Source organism: Coturnix japonica, chromosome 2 (genome assembly GCF_001577835.2).
Source record: "Coturnix japonica isolate 7356 chromosome 2, Coturnix japonica 2.1, whole genome shotgun sequence".
Classification (NCBI taxonomy): domain Eukaryota; kingdom Metazoa; phylum Chordata; class Aves; order Galliformes; family Phasianidae; genus Coturnix; species Coturnix japonica.
The window spans coordinates 51,520,719-51,532,727 of record NC_029517.1 but is presented as its reverse complement, the minus strand read 5'-3'; the positions used below and the strand labels follow the sequence as shown (position 1 = coordinate 51,532,727).

Genomic DNA, 12,009 nt, shown 5'->3' with positions numbered 1-12,009 from the left:
ACAAAGGCTGTGTACATACTACTGGCTAAACAAATGCTTGGAAGAAAATGCAAGTAGAAGACTCCTAGTTTTTCACACTGTTAAACTGCTCCTGTGCCTTGCCCTGGAGTGAGCTATCGATCTTCTTGTGAGACGACAAAACTTGGAAGACTGTGGAGAAAGGAGCTTCATATATCCCAAAATACAGGTGGTTTCATAAAATCATAAAATTATGGAATATCCTGACTTGGAGAGAACGCAGCAGGATCAAGTCCAATTCCTGGTTCCACACAGGACTATAAAAAAATCAGGCCATGTGTTTGAGACTATTGAGACTGAAAAAGTTTATCTTGCTCTGCTTGACACAGCCCTTTAAAAAATGTGCCAGCAAATCTGCCATGTTCATTTGTCTTCACACCATGGTTCAGGGAATGCTGCCCCTCTTCAGTATCACATTAGAGATATTAAGAAACAAGTTATGCATAGACAGAGTAATACAGCGACCTTGGCAGGTGAAAAAAATAAGACTAAGACAAAGGTTTCTATCTACAGATAAGTTGCCCATGGCCTCTATTTTATCACCTTTTGTTATCTTTTCTCAGTGCTCTATCTCCCTGAATCACTTTGACCTTATTATCTCTGATTTTGGTCCTTCCCCATGACATTCTATAATAAATTTTGCAAAGTCTACAGTGTCCTTCAAGTATCTGATAGTACTCATTACAGTGTTGTTTACATCTTCTTATCAATTACGAGGTTCAGGCTGACCCTCTTCCAGACTGTGCCTTAGCAGATTTTTAATGGCTTGTCATCCAGTGGCTGAGCTGTTCTGGTCTTTTAGTCTTTGTTCCTCACTCCATTATCACCTGTCTGACAGGTTTCTGCACCTGTGTGTTTAATTAATCATATTTATTCTTATTTGTTATTTAATTCATAATGAATAATTCTTAATCGGGTAACTTAATAAAATAAATGCTCTCACATTATACATGCCCTTGCAAAGATTGATCAACCTGAATGATCTGCCGCTGAAGTACAGGATACAGTGTGTGAGATAATAGGACTTTATGTATCCTGTGACTCCTAGACTGTGAATGGTACAATTTTTCCTGGATTAAGGGTTGTATTTTAGACCTTCTGGGGACCTGATGGACTTTGTGTATAGGCTTCTCTCTCCAGACTCTGCTGTGACACTAAGAGATCAATCTCCCATACCCAAATATTTACACATGGAGAACCTTTTATCACAGAATCACACAGAATGACCTGGGTTGGAAGGGACCTCAAGGATCATGAGGATCATTTATGTTTGTTTGTCTTCTCTGGTGCATACCTAGTCATGGTAGCAGTTTGTGGCTGGGCATACAAGAGCTCTAAGGCCCAATTCTGCAGCAACTGGTCCATACAGAAAGGCAGTGGCATTCACACATCAAATCTATCAAATCCAGCCAGCACAATTTACAATCCTAGGAATCTCTGTGTCCAACCTCTCCTCACCATTTGCCACCTTTCCAGATTTCAGGGCCCAAACTTTACTGTGTCTGTGTAGAAATTTTGTGTTGCAGTGTGCGGAAGGTCTCTTCAGTGGTCCACCAGGGATACCCACATAAAAGTCCTCAGAGCACATTCAGCCTATCCCATGTGCTGAACAATGGAGAATGGCTTTCTAGTTTCTCTGCCCACTGTGGACAGACTGTTGGCTGGAGCAGCTCAGTCAGACCACATGAATGATTTGAGTGAACAGAAGTGGCACACTGCATTTCTGGTAGTATATGTGGCTAGTCCACAGCTACTCAGGGCCTTATTTATATAGTGTTCTATTGAGTAGCAAGCAGCTTGCCAGCTGCCATTGCAGACAGCAAGAGGCCCGCCAATGAACTGCCAAATCTTTCTGATAAAATGTTGCCATGGCCAAAGTATCACTGGTACTTAGAACCTGCAGTGCAACTGAAGAGGCAGTGGGCAGCCTGTATACTGTGGGCAGCAGATAAAGACTGCCTGCCTGCTCCTGTTAATGAGGTGGCCATGTGTCACCCAGGGGGCTAATAAATCCTAAGCACATTCTGTGCTGTGCTAGAAGGCTGCCCAGATGGGTTGGCACAGAGCTCTTTGGAATTTTGTAAGAAAGGTATCCCTTCTAGTGCAATACAGTAGGGACACAGAACATTTCTCTAGAGTGCTTTGATTGATACAGATATCACTGAAAACATGACTACTCTTGAGGGGCAGTAAAAAATGCTGTCAGCATTTATCTTATCATGTCAATAGCAGAGACATAGAAATGTTTCATTTAAGATGGCAAGGTACAGAAATATATCCCTATTTGTATTTTTTCCTCTCTTGTATGGGAGGGGGGAAGGGGAAGCAGAGGGGTAAAAAGAACCAAGTAGATTACATACTTTTTTTGCTTGATCAAATTTAGACCCAGTACAGAAATAAAAATGCCCTATGTCAGTTGAAAATAAAGTAAAATAGATGAAATAATGTCCTCATTATTTTTGGTGCTGAATTGCAGTACTATAGTACTGTTATAAAGGATGATTTAGCTCAGTATAATGCTCCCAGTTGTCTTATTTTCCTGTTAACAATGTTTGTTTCCCTTCATAGCCAGAACCCTTCAAAGTTCTGCAAAAGTGATGTACAGAAACCTCTGCTAGTCAGTAGTGACTGCTGGTGGGGGAAACTCTAAGGAGATATTCTTCTGTCTTCCAGTACTTTACGGTAGAAGCCAACATTTCTTAGTGAAACAGAGCAGGCCAACATCATAGGGGAAAGGGAAGGATACATTAGATATTGAGCCACAATGAAGCATGACTGTGATCTGAAAGTTCAGGTTCCAAAGCAAATGCATGTGGCTAATATTCCTGTGGTGGTTCTTTGTTTTGTTGGTTTTTTGAATTAAAACAGATGTGACGTTAGCGTGAAAAGGATGTTTGCACATCTCTTTACTTGGCATATATCTTTCAGCTAAACCTGAAATCAAAATACTGCTTCTCAGACTATGAAGATAAGCACTGGCTCTCACGTACCTTTGCTTCTCAGTAATAGTGGCAGTGTTTCAGACTTTCATAGTCACGAACCGAATGAAAAATTATGTACTTCCTTTTACGGTGTTCTATTTGTGTAACCTCTGATCCACCTATATGAATAACATTAATTTATCAAATAAGCCAAATATCACCCCACTTTGAATTATAACAGTTTCTTGTACCTTTCAGAAAGTCTCTCACAGATCTTCCTCTGCTAGTTAGCAGATGGCTAAAACGATTTCAGCAATGAGGTAATTAGAATGGCACAGGCTTTCTACACAGATCCAGTTCAGAACATTTCTGTACTCTACTGGAAAAGAGGCAGATGTACCTTGTAGTGCACATCCTGGGATTAGATATGGCATTTGTTCCCAGAGCTGCTTGTCCTAACTTGATGGACGTGTACTGAAGTCCACATTCAGTAAAGGTTTGGAACAGATTCTTCATGTTTGCAAGTTGTCTTGTTGTCTTCAGCACTTATCATCATAAAAATGAAAAACAGTGCTGCTAGTCCCCATGACAGTAAAAAAAAAAAAAAAGTCACAGTTTATAACAAGAAATTCATTAAGCATTTGAACATTACAGTGATAAGTATGTGAAATAAATAAATAAATAAACCCGCAGCCGTGAAGACATTAGTATTACTGTCAAAGAGGGATTTGGATGTGATTCAGTAAACAAAGCATGCAGCCACATGCTGTATGAGTATAAAAAAGACATATAGGACAGCTGGTTCCTCCCCCGAGCACCATCTATACTGTGTTGCAAGGCCTTGATCCAAAGTTAGTGATTGCAACTAAAAGGCTCCAGCAGTCAGCTGTGGACTAAGCTCTTGGTGAGGAAGACATCTGCTCTAAAATGAGCAGAGGATCATGTTTAAATTCTTCCAGCACATACTCACAGAAGTAGAAAAAAAAACACATAATAATTCGGGCTGGGAGGGACATCTGGAGGTCCTAAGTCCAAACTCCTGCTCAAAGCATGGCCAACTTCAGTGCTGGAACAGGTTGATCAGGACCTTTTCCACTTGAGTCTTTAAAATTACCAACATCTTTAACCCCCCCCAGGCAGGCTGTTCCAGTGCTTAGCCACTACGTCTGTGACATGTGCAAAGCAAAGCAACATTCAGACAATTTCTGTCTTTTTGGTGATTCAGTTTTCAGCACAGTACTTTTTCAGGTTCGTGTCCAAGTTCATATTCATATATCGGAAAATTTTTCAGACAAGAGTTGCATTAGATGCATTTATAATGTCCGTTCTTTGTTGATGATTCTGGTAGTGAGAGTAACATCAGCTTACTGATGTTACATTAGGAAATAATCAGGATACAAATGTTTTGCAGTCAGCAGTCCTTTTGTGTTCTAAGCTTCTTCCTTTGTTGTGGTAAATATTTCTGTGCCCCAGAGATAGGGTTAGTATGTGCTTTCCATGAAATTAACAATGTGAAGGCACTGCATGAAGGCCCTTTATTCTCTATTTCAAACACCAAGGTTTTTCTATGCTAGAACAGGGGAAGTTGCATAAATCTCGAATTAAAGAACACATGATATATATATATATATCATGGGGAAGAAAAGCATTTCTGGAATTTAGTCTGTTGCCATTTATCTCCCCCTAATATCACTGGTGGTGCTGTACCCATCATGACAGAAATGTTCAGGGCACAGCTACAGCCAGCCTTCAGTGCACATGCAAAATGTCAGTGCGTTTTTTCCTCTTGAAAGATCTATTTTATAGACAGAACATTACTGCCGACAACAACAACAACAAATATATTGCCATCACAATTTAAAATTAAATTTCATTTCCTGTTCTTTTGTTTTCCATGGTGATGCTTATCCATGTTCCAAAAAAAACCCACAAACAAACCAAAAAGTCTTGCTCTATCTGACTCATAGTGCAACACAGTCTTCATAAAATCTCATTTTCTGAGGTGTTTGCTTTTTGTGGACCATTTTGTTATCATGCAAATGGAGTTGGGCTATTTCTGCAGACAATCTAATTGTTGGCATAATATGTTCTCATTATTTGTATAGTGCAGCAGTTTGTATTAGGCTATTATCAAGTGTAACAGAAGCACATATAACAGCATGAGTTTTGAGAAATGGAGACTATTCTTTATCAAAGGCTGTATGACCTGGATACAGATCCAGTCTAGAAACACAAATACCAGCCATTATGAACTGCACGACTCTTCTGGATCCTGAACATACACTGTTTGGGAAAATAGGAGCAATACTTGAAGCTTTCTTTCCCCCAGTGATTGCCTTTTTGAACAAGCTCTAATTCTTACACCTTGAAGAAAATATTATGATATGTAAAGGAATTGAGGTAAATAGCACTACTAAAATAGCAAATAGAGACCAAGCCAATCTTCTTTTAGCTAGTAATCAAAATTCTAAAGTTTCAACTTTCATTCTGCTTCCAAATGATAAATCTTATCTTTTCAGGATATACTGCCAATTTAGCAGAGTCTAACTTTGGCACATAGCCATCCACAAATAAGCAAATTTGCACACTATTTAGATTGGCTCTTGCTGGAGCCATATGTTGAAGTTTCGTAATTAAAAAGCACCTTAGAAACACTTCCAGTCTACACACTGGATAAAGCATCTTTCTGGGTTCTAAAATATCAACAAAATATTACAGAACAAAGAATAATTCCCCCCCACACACACACATGAGATAATATAAGCGATGATTACAGTTTAGCAGCCATTTTTACTTGTTTACAAGATATTTCAGTGTTATTCAGTATTTTGAAGTGGAAAAGAAGATGGAAAAGCAATAATCAAAGTTTTGATGAGGCAAAGAGCAGTCATTTCTGAACCACATTGACTAGAAATAAGAAACCCATATCCCTTTCCTAGGGTTGAGGTTCTCAGCTAAGTCACTCAGGGAAGGCAGCTGAAGTTCAAGTGTTAGTTATGTTTCCAACAATATGCAATATGATTGAATGTAATATAGTTGATCAAAGCTGATGCATCAGAAACGGGTGTAGATTTTTTTAATTACCGGTCTTCCACTGAAAAATATTACCTCCAAACATATATGTTGTGCTTACAAGTGACAGAGGTTGCTGTAAGGACCAGTGCTCCTCAAATAGTTTGTTTTCTTGTCTCATTTCACTGTTGCTGTTAAAAATTTTGGATCTTTTGGAAGTATTAGATACTGAGTACCAATTTGCCTCTTCTAGTTGTTAGAAGTGATCAATCACTGTCAAATTGTGGAGGGTGCTCCAAAAGTAATGCCTTGTATTTTATGATGTTGGACCATGACATTAGAGGCAGATGTTGGCAATATGGCAGTAGAGGTTGAACATTCCCACCAATATTGCATTCGATTTTGCTGCCATGCAACAGATGACAGCAGAAAGGCAGTCTGACAAATCGGCATCCAATGTGGAAGTACATATGAAGTAAAGGTGTGTCACTGAATTCTTCCAAATTAAAAAAAAGAAAAAAAAAAAAGAAGGAACTCACTTACATTTGTAGATGTTTCCTGAAAATTTCTCAAGACCAAACAGTGGGATTGAGCACAGTGAGGTGATGGGTGGTGTGTTTCAGTAGTGGTGACAGCAGGTCACCTCTGCTGGTTCACACTGTCACAAGTGCAGCATGCAGACTCTTGTTCATCCCTGGTGAAAATACGTAGCTAATTGTGGTGATCGTGTGGAAACAACAGTGTTCCGTAATAGAGAATTTTATCTACCAAATAGTGTTGTTTTGCTATTTGTATCTGTTGAAGCTTCCATGGAAATAGAGGACACTACTTTTGGAGTGACCGACATGTATGAACAACCTCAGGAAATTACATGCCACTGTTTTTCAGCCAGAAGGTGGGGCAGACTCAGCTCCATTGCCTTCTTTGTTTTGCACATAAACATTTCCAGGCTTTTTTTACATCCAGTCTTCCAAGAACTTAGAGTTTGTGAAGCTCTTAGTCTTTAATGAAATTTTATAATTATGGTTATACAGAGTGAAATAGTGTCAGCAAAATAACAATATACTGCCCTCCTACTTGATAAAGTGTGTAGTATTACAAAATGCAATCTAATTCAGGATTAAATCACTTTTTGTCTTTTCCAACCTCATTCAGTTCTTTGCTAGTAACATTTTTTTATATATTTTTCTGCCAGATAGATAGGTAAGTTGCTCCCCAGCTATTAAAGGTCTTGTCATGGTCTATGTCAATAACTTTTTTTTTTCCTTTTTTGGTTTCTTTTCTTTTCTTTTCTTTTCTTTTTTTTTTTTTTTTTAGGGGGACTACATGTGAGAGTTCTGGTTGATTTCTGGTGGCAAGGCATCCTATCCCTTTCTCACAGCATTTTCTGCTTCCCCAAATGAAGAAGTTACAGCCTAGGGATGGCACTGCAGAGGAAGCAGCATGATTCAGAAAGTAGCAAAACACTTCCATATCCAAAGGACTCCTCCAGCAAACTGTGTGAGTTTATTCAAACTTCAGCATATGATCAACCAACCTCATGAGCCTGATGAAGCATGTTATGAGGTGAGGAGTAACATCTCCCATTTATTACATATAGATCAGAACTGGTTCTCCCAAGTGCTGCTCAGACAAGTATTATGCTGTTTACAGATTCACGTCTACAGCCAACACTGGCAGCAAAGAAATATAGATGGAGTGTGACAGATGTACTGTAAAGAGCATGCACATGTAAACTCTCATCCAACCATGTGGAAGATTTTTTGTAGTATCAGGGTGAGCAATACTTCAGTGTTTCTTCTCTTTTCAGAGACTTCTGTGTTTCTTTTCTTCCTGGGATGTCCATATCCTCCTAATCTTGTCTCAGACTATCAGTGGAATTGGATGTGAGTCAGCTTCTAGAGAGTAGTGGCAGCTGGCACAGATGAGAGAATTCCAGTTGCTCCTGCCTGCTGCTGGCCAGTGAACATCTTTGTGCACATTCCTGCTAAATGGGCTTTACAGTACTCAGCTCAGCCTTGGCTCTGATCAGTCTTTGTTTCTCCAAATACCCTCTGAGCTTCTTTCTATTCACTCCCAAGCTCCCTCAAGAAATACTGACTGATTGCAGTGTTTTTATAGGAGACAAGAAATACATTGCTATAGAGCCTTCCAGCAATTTGATTTATAGCTGTGCAAGCACTCTGGTAATTGCATGTAATAAGTTACTGGTCCAGACCACAGTATCTTGCACTTACAAATGCTAGAGGGAACTCTTTTTGCTTGTAAAGCTTTTCTGAGTCTTATGCACTCTTCTTAGTTCACTTTTGATAGATTTTTAAAAGGATGTTTTGTTACACTTGGTGAACTGTCATCTAGGAGAGTTCCTCTTAATGTGCTTTCAGCTTGTGTTCTGAAAAAGTAGACTTATGAACAACATTTTGGTTATATTGCAACCTTTTCCACCAATCATATTCTCACTTGAAAGGCCAGTGAATCTTCCTTGCAAATTCTTGGACTAAATTACAGTGTGAAATAATAAGATTCAGTTAAAGAATTCTGTTCCCTAGCTTTAAACATCATATAATCACATTACATGAATTAGCACCCTCTTTATGATTTATGCAAGAGAGGAAGCAATGTATTCTTTTCAATCTTTCTATTTCTCAGTAGATTTTTTGTTGTTTTGGAAAACACAATGCCACAGAGAAGAGTCTGGGAGCATTGTCAGCTTTCCTAATGTTTTATATTGCTTTAACCTTTCTAGATTTACTCCTTTTTTTTTATTCCTCCTCACATTTTGCTTCTACTCAGCACTGAGATGAGCGCTTGACTTTCTTACTCATATAAAAACACTGATCTTTCCAACCATTACAGTTCATTGAGAATCCAAATATGTATTCGGTGGTAAATATTCCTCCAGAATTTGTACTTCTCAGCAATTAATCCCTTCTGATTTTATGTTTCCTGCAGATCTGATTTGTTTTCTTTGGGTCTCTGAAATGTCAGCTTTGGTCTAAATAATATCCTGCCATCTGTAACCATTCATCTTGTCATATTTATTGGCCTTTTAAGCTTGCTAACAAACTTTAGATTCAGAAATCAGTTATCCTCTGTAAAACAAAAAAACAGAATTTTCAGAAACATTGTGAACCCCTAAGCATAACAAAAGGTCACATGGAAGGAATAGATGGAAACAATCTTGGTTTGGGAAATATAAAAGAACACGTGATTGAATTGTCCAGTTCATTATGCAGAAGCAAAGAACAGCAAGGATAGCTACTGCAAGAGAAACTCTGAGGTGAATGGACTACCTTCCTGGGCAGGTAGCTTTGCACTCTGTCTAGCTCCACAGAGTACAGGGACAATCTGTGAACCATACTGAGCTGGGAAAAACTGAATGAGCACTGAAGGAACAAGTGACCTTGATGAAAACGAGAAACAGGAAAAAAAATGCAATTAAATTCCATCTAGAAAGGCTTACAACTGCACAAATACATGACAGGAACAAGAGAAAAGGGATCTGAGCATTGTTATATCAAAAAAAGCCAATCAGTTACCATTGTGTGAGATGCAAACGTATGAACAGGAGCCAAACCCGTAAGAATAGTGAACAGCCCTCCTACTGCATTTAGTAGTGACAAGGCTGCAACTAGAACAGTGTTCATATTGCAGAGCAGGTTCTAGCCAGAGTGAAGAAACTCATTTAAGACTAATGAACAAAAGAGAGCTGGAAATAGGAAAAATATTTTCAAACTCTTAAACAGATAAGAATAATGTCCCCATTGACTTGAATAAGCTAGGAGCCTAACATTAAAACAAGGGGGATTCAAATCATTGGTTAGGAAAAAAAATCCCTTCCAATAGTGAGTACTAGTCAGTACTGGCATAGAGTCTCTGAAGTTGCTGAAGCCCTATAAAACAAATATATCTTGTGAATTTCATGGGTCATGACGTAATTGAGATTCATCGTGCCTAATTTTATCTGTCTAAAAGCATTCACTCTTTAGTGTGTCATCTGGAAAGCTTTCACTGTCAGTGAAGACAGACTTTTATTCCAGAGAAAATGTTTCCTATCCTAAATAAAATATCTAGACTAGGCATGATGAGGGGCTGTATCCTTGGTTAATACAAAAGTAGTATGGAGGTCCCATACTGTTAAGGCTGGATGCCTGGCTGTTTATTTTAAAATGTTTACAAGATGAAGGAAATGTGTCTAAGAAAGCATCATATCTTGCTTGTTCGAAATGCCTTCATCTTTAGAACTATTTCAGTGACATATGATTTCAACGATTCCAGTGACTTAATGGGAAAAAAAAAAAGAAAAAAGTCTGAGACTATATTTTGAATCAAAGTTCAGTTAAATGATCACTTATCTACTGAGTAGAATATATAAAACTGAGAAGCTTGTGATTATTCAGAATCTTCAGCATAATGCTTTCTCTGAAAGACACGCCTGTTAAGACTGATAATCCACTATGTGCTACATGTTCTTGTTTCTCAAAGCTTATCCTGAGCAGGCAGAAAAAAAACTCTAATGGAAACCTTGAGTCTATCATCAGCAATATTCACAGAACTTATAGGCAGTCCATGAGCAGATACTAAGTTATGTGTTGTGCACTTACAAAGCTTGTCTGCAGGCTATTCATTAAAAAAATACCAAGGCGAAACTTCTCCATGGCAGATTTGGATTTTTACTAAATAATGTAGATAAAAAGAACAGAAAGAGAGATATGGTGTGAAGGAACATTGATCCTGAGCAGAGAAGATAAAAGCCAGAAAACACTTTCTCAGTGTTAGTTGGCTTTGTAATGTTGGTGTATATATGGTAAATATGGCAGCATATTTTAACTGATTCGTACATTATGTAACTTCCAATTGTACTCAGTTCAGATAGAAGGTTATAAATGTGAAATTGCTTATCTTTGAGAAAAGTAAACAATATGCAATAGCATGCATGGCTGAGTACTCCTTCCATTGATATCACACTATTACTGATAGAGTAAATCTGGACCCCAGATATAAGAGAAGCATACAAATGATGGGCATAAGTGCCCTTTTCTCTTTTTTCTCCCCAGACCAGGCTGCTTAAGAGGTTTTTCAGTTCAACACTACTGCACAGGCCAATGAGTGCTGGATCCATCCAGAAGTTACTCCTACATTCCATTTCAGGTTAATAACAGAAAAAAAAAAATCCTTTTTACCAGTTCTAAGTTATGGCTGTTATGGGAATACAGGGAATATATGCTAACTTTCAAACTGCCAATAAATCACAGGAGTTATAAGTCATCATCTGTCTTTCACAACAAAAAATAAAACACCTTTGAAACCACTGAAGCTTTGATTAAAGCATTGATCCTAACCATTAGAAACAAAAGATGAATTAAGCATACCAGAAAGTAATTATAACAGAATTAGCCCGACATTCACACAACTAAATTTGAAGGAGGTACTTCAGCACACAGATGAAACAGAAAAATAAATGGCAACCAGGCAGAAAAACTTTTAGATTCTAGTCCAGTAAAACAGATGTTTACAAAATTGACCATGAGTATATTATAGTAAGAGATCTTGGACAAATTCAGTATAATTGACTGTCATTCCTTGAGGGCTTTTTCCTAAATTTGCAATTAAAATTCTATTAGACTAAAGTCTTGATAAATTGTCATTAGAGTTCATATCTTTGGTAGTAATTTTATGCAATACTCTGGCTAAAATAAGAAAGGTTAATTAATATAAGAAATGGCATAACAACTTCCTAGGATGATGAACCTTTAATAAATTGGATGGAAAATGCTACTTGGAATATTGCTGAGAAATATGTACTGACACACAAGGCCAGCTGCAAATCAGTTGAAGGTAGAATTATTATTTTTTTAATGAGGTAAATAATCAATTTATAAACTTAAAATTCATGAAGTGTCCTATGATGACATCTTTGATATGCTGATAGGTGGAAAATGGCATGTAAGTGGAAACGTGAAACATGAGTGCTGGCCTGTCTAACATACAACCCATTACCCAGAGGATGAAAATGATTAAATGCAACTCTATCTATCTGAATTTGAAATATGCCTTT

The 12,009-nt window shown here is 37.9% G+C and overlaps 1 long non-coding RNA gene across 1 annotated transcript in view; it reads right to left on the bottom strand.

Annotated features, from left to right (window-relative positions):
- Positions 1 to 12,009, bottom strand: part of LOC107309507 — a 61,961-nt gene that overhangs the window by 16,713 nt on the left and 33,239 nt on the right. The window contains exon 2 of the long non-coding RNA XR_001553203.2: positions 3,340 to 3,512. This is a non-coding gene — a long non-coding RNA (uncharacterized LOC107309507). The remainder of the gene's footprint in view (positions 1 to 3,339; positions 3,513 to 12,009) is intronic.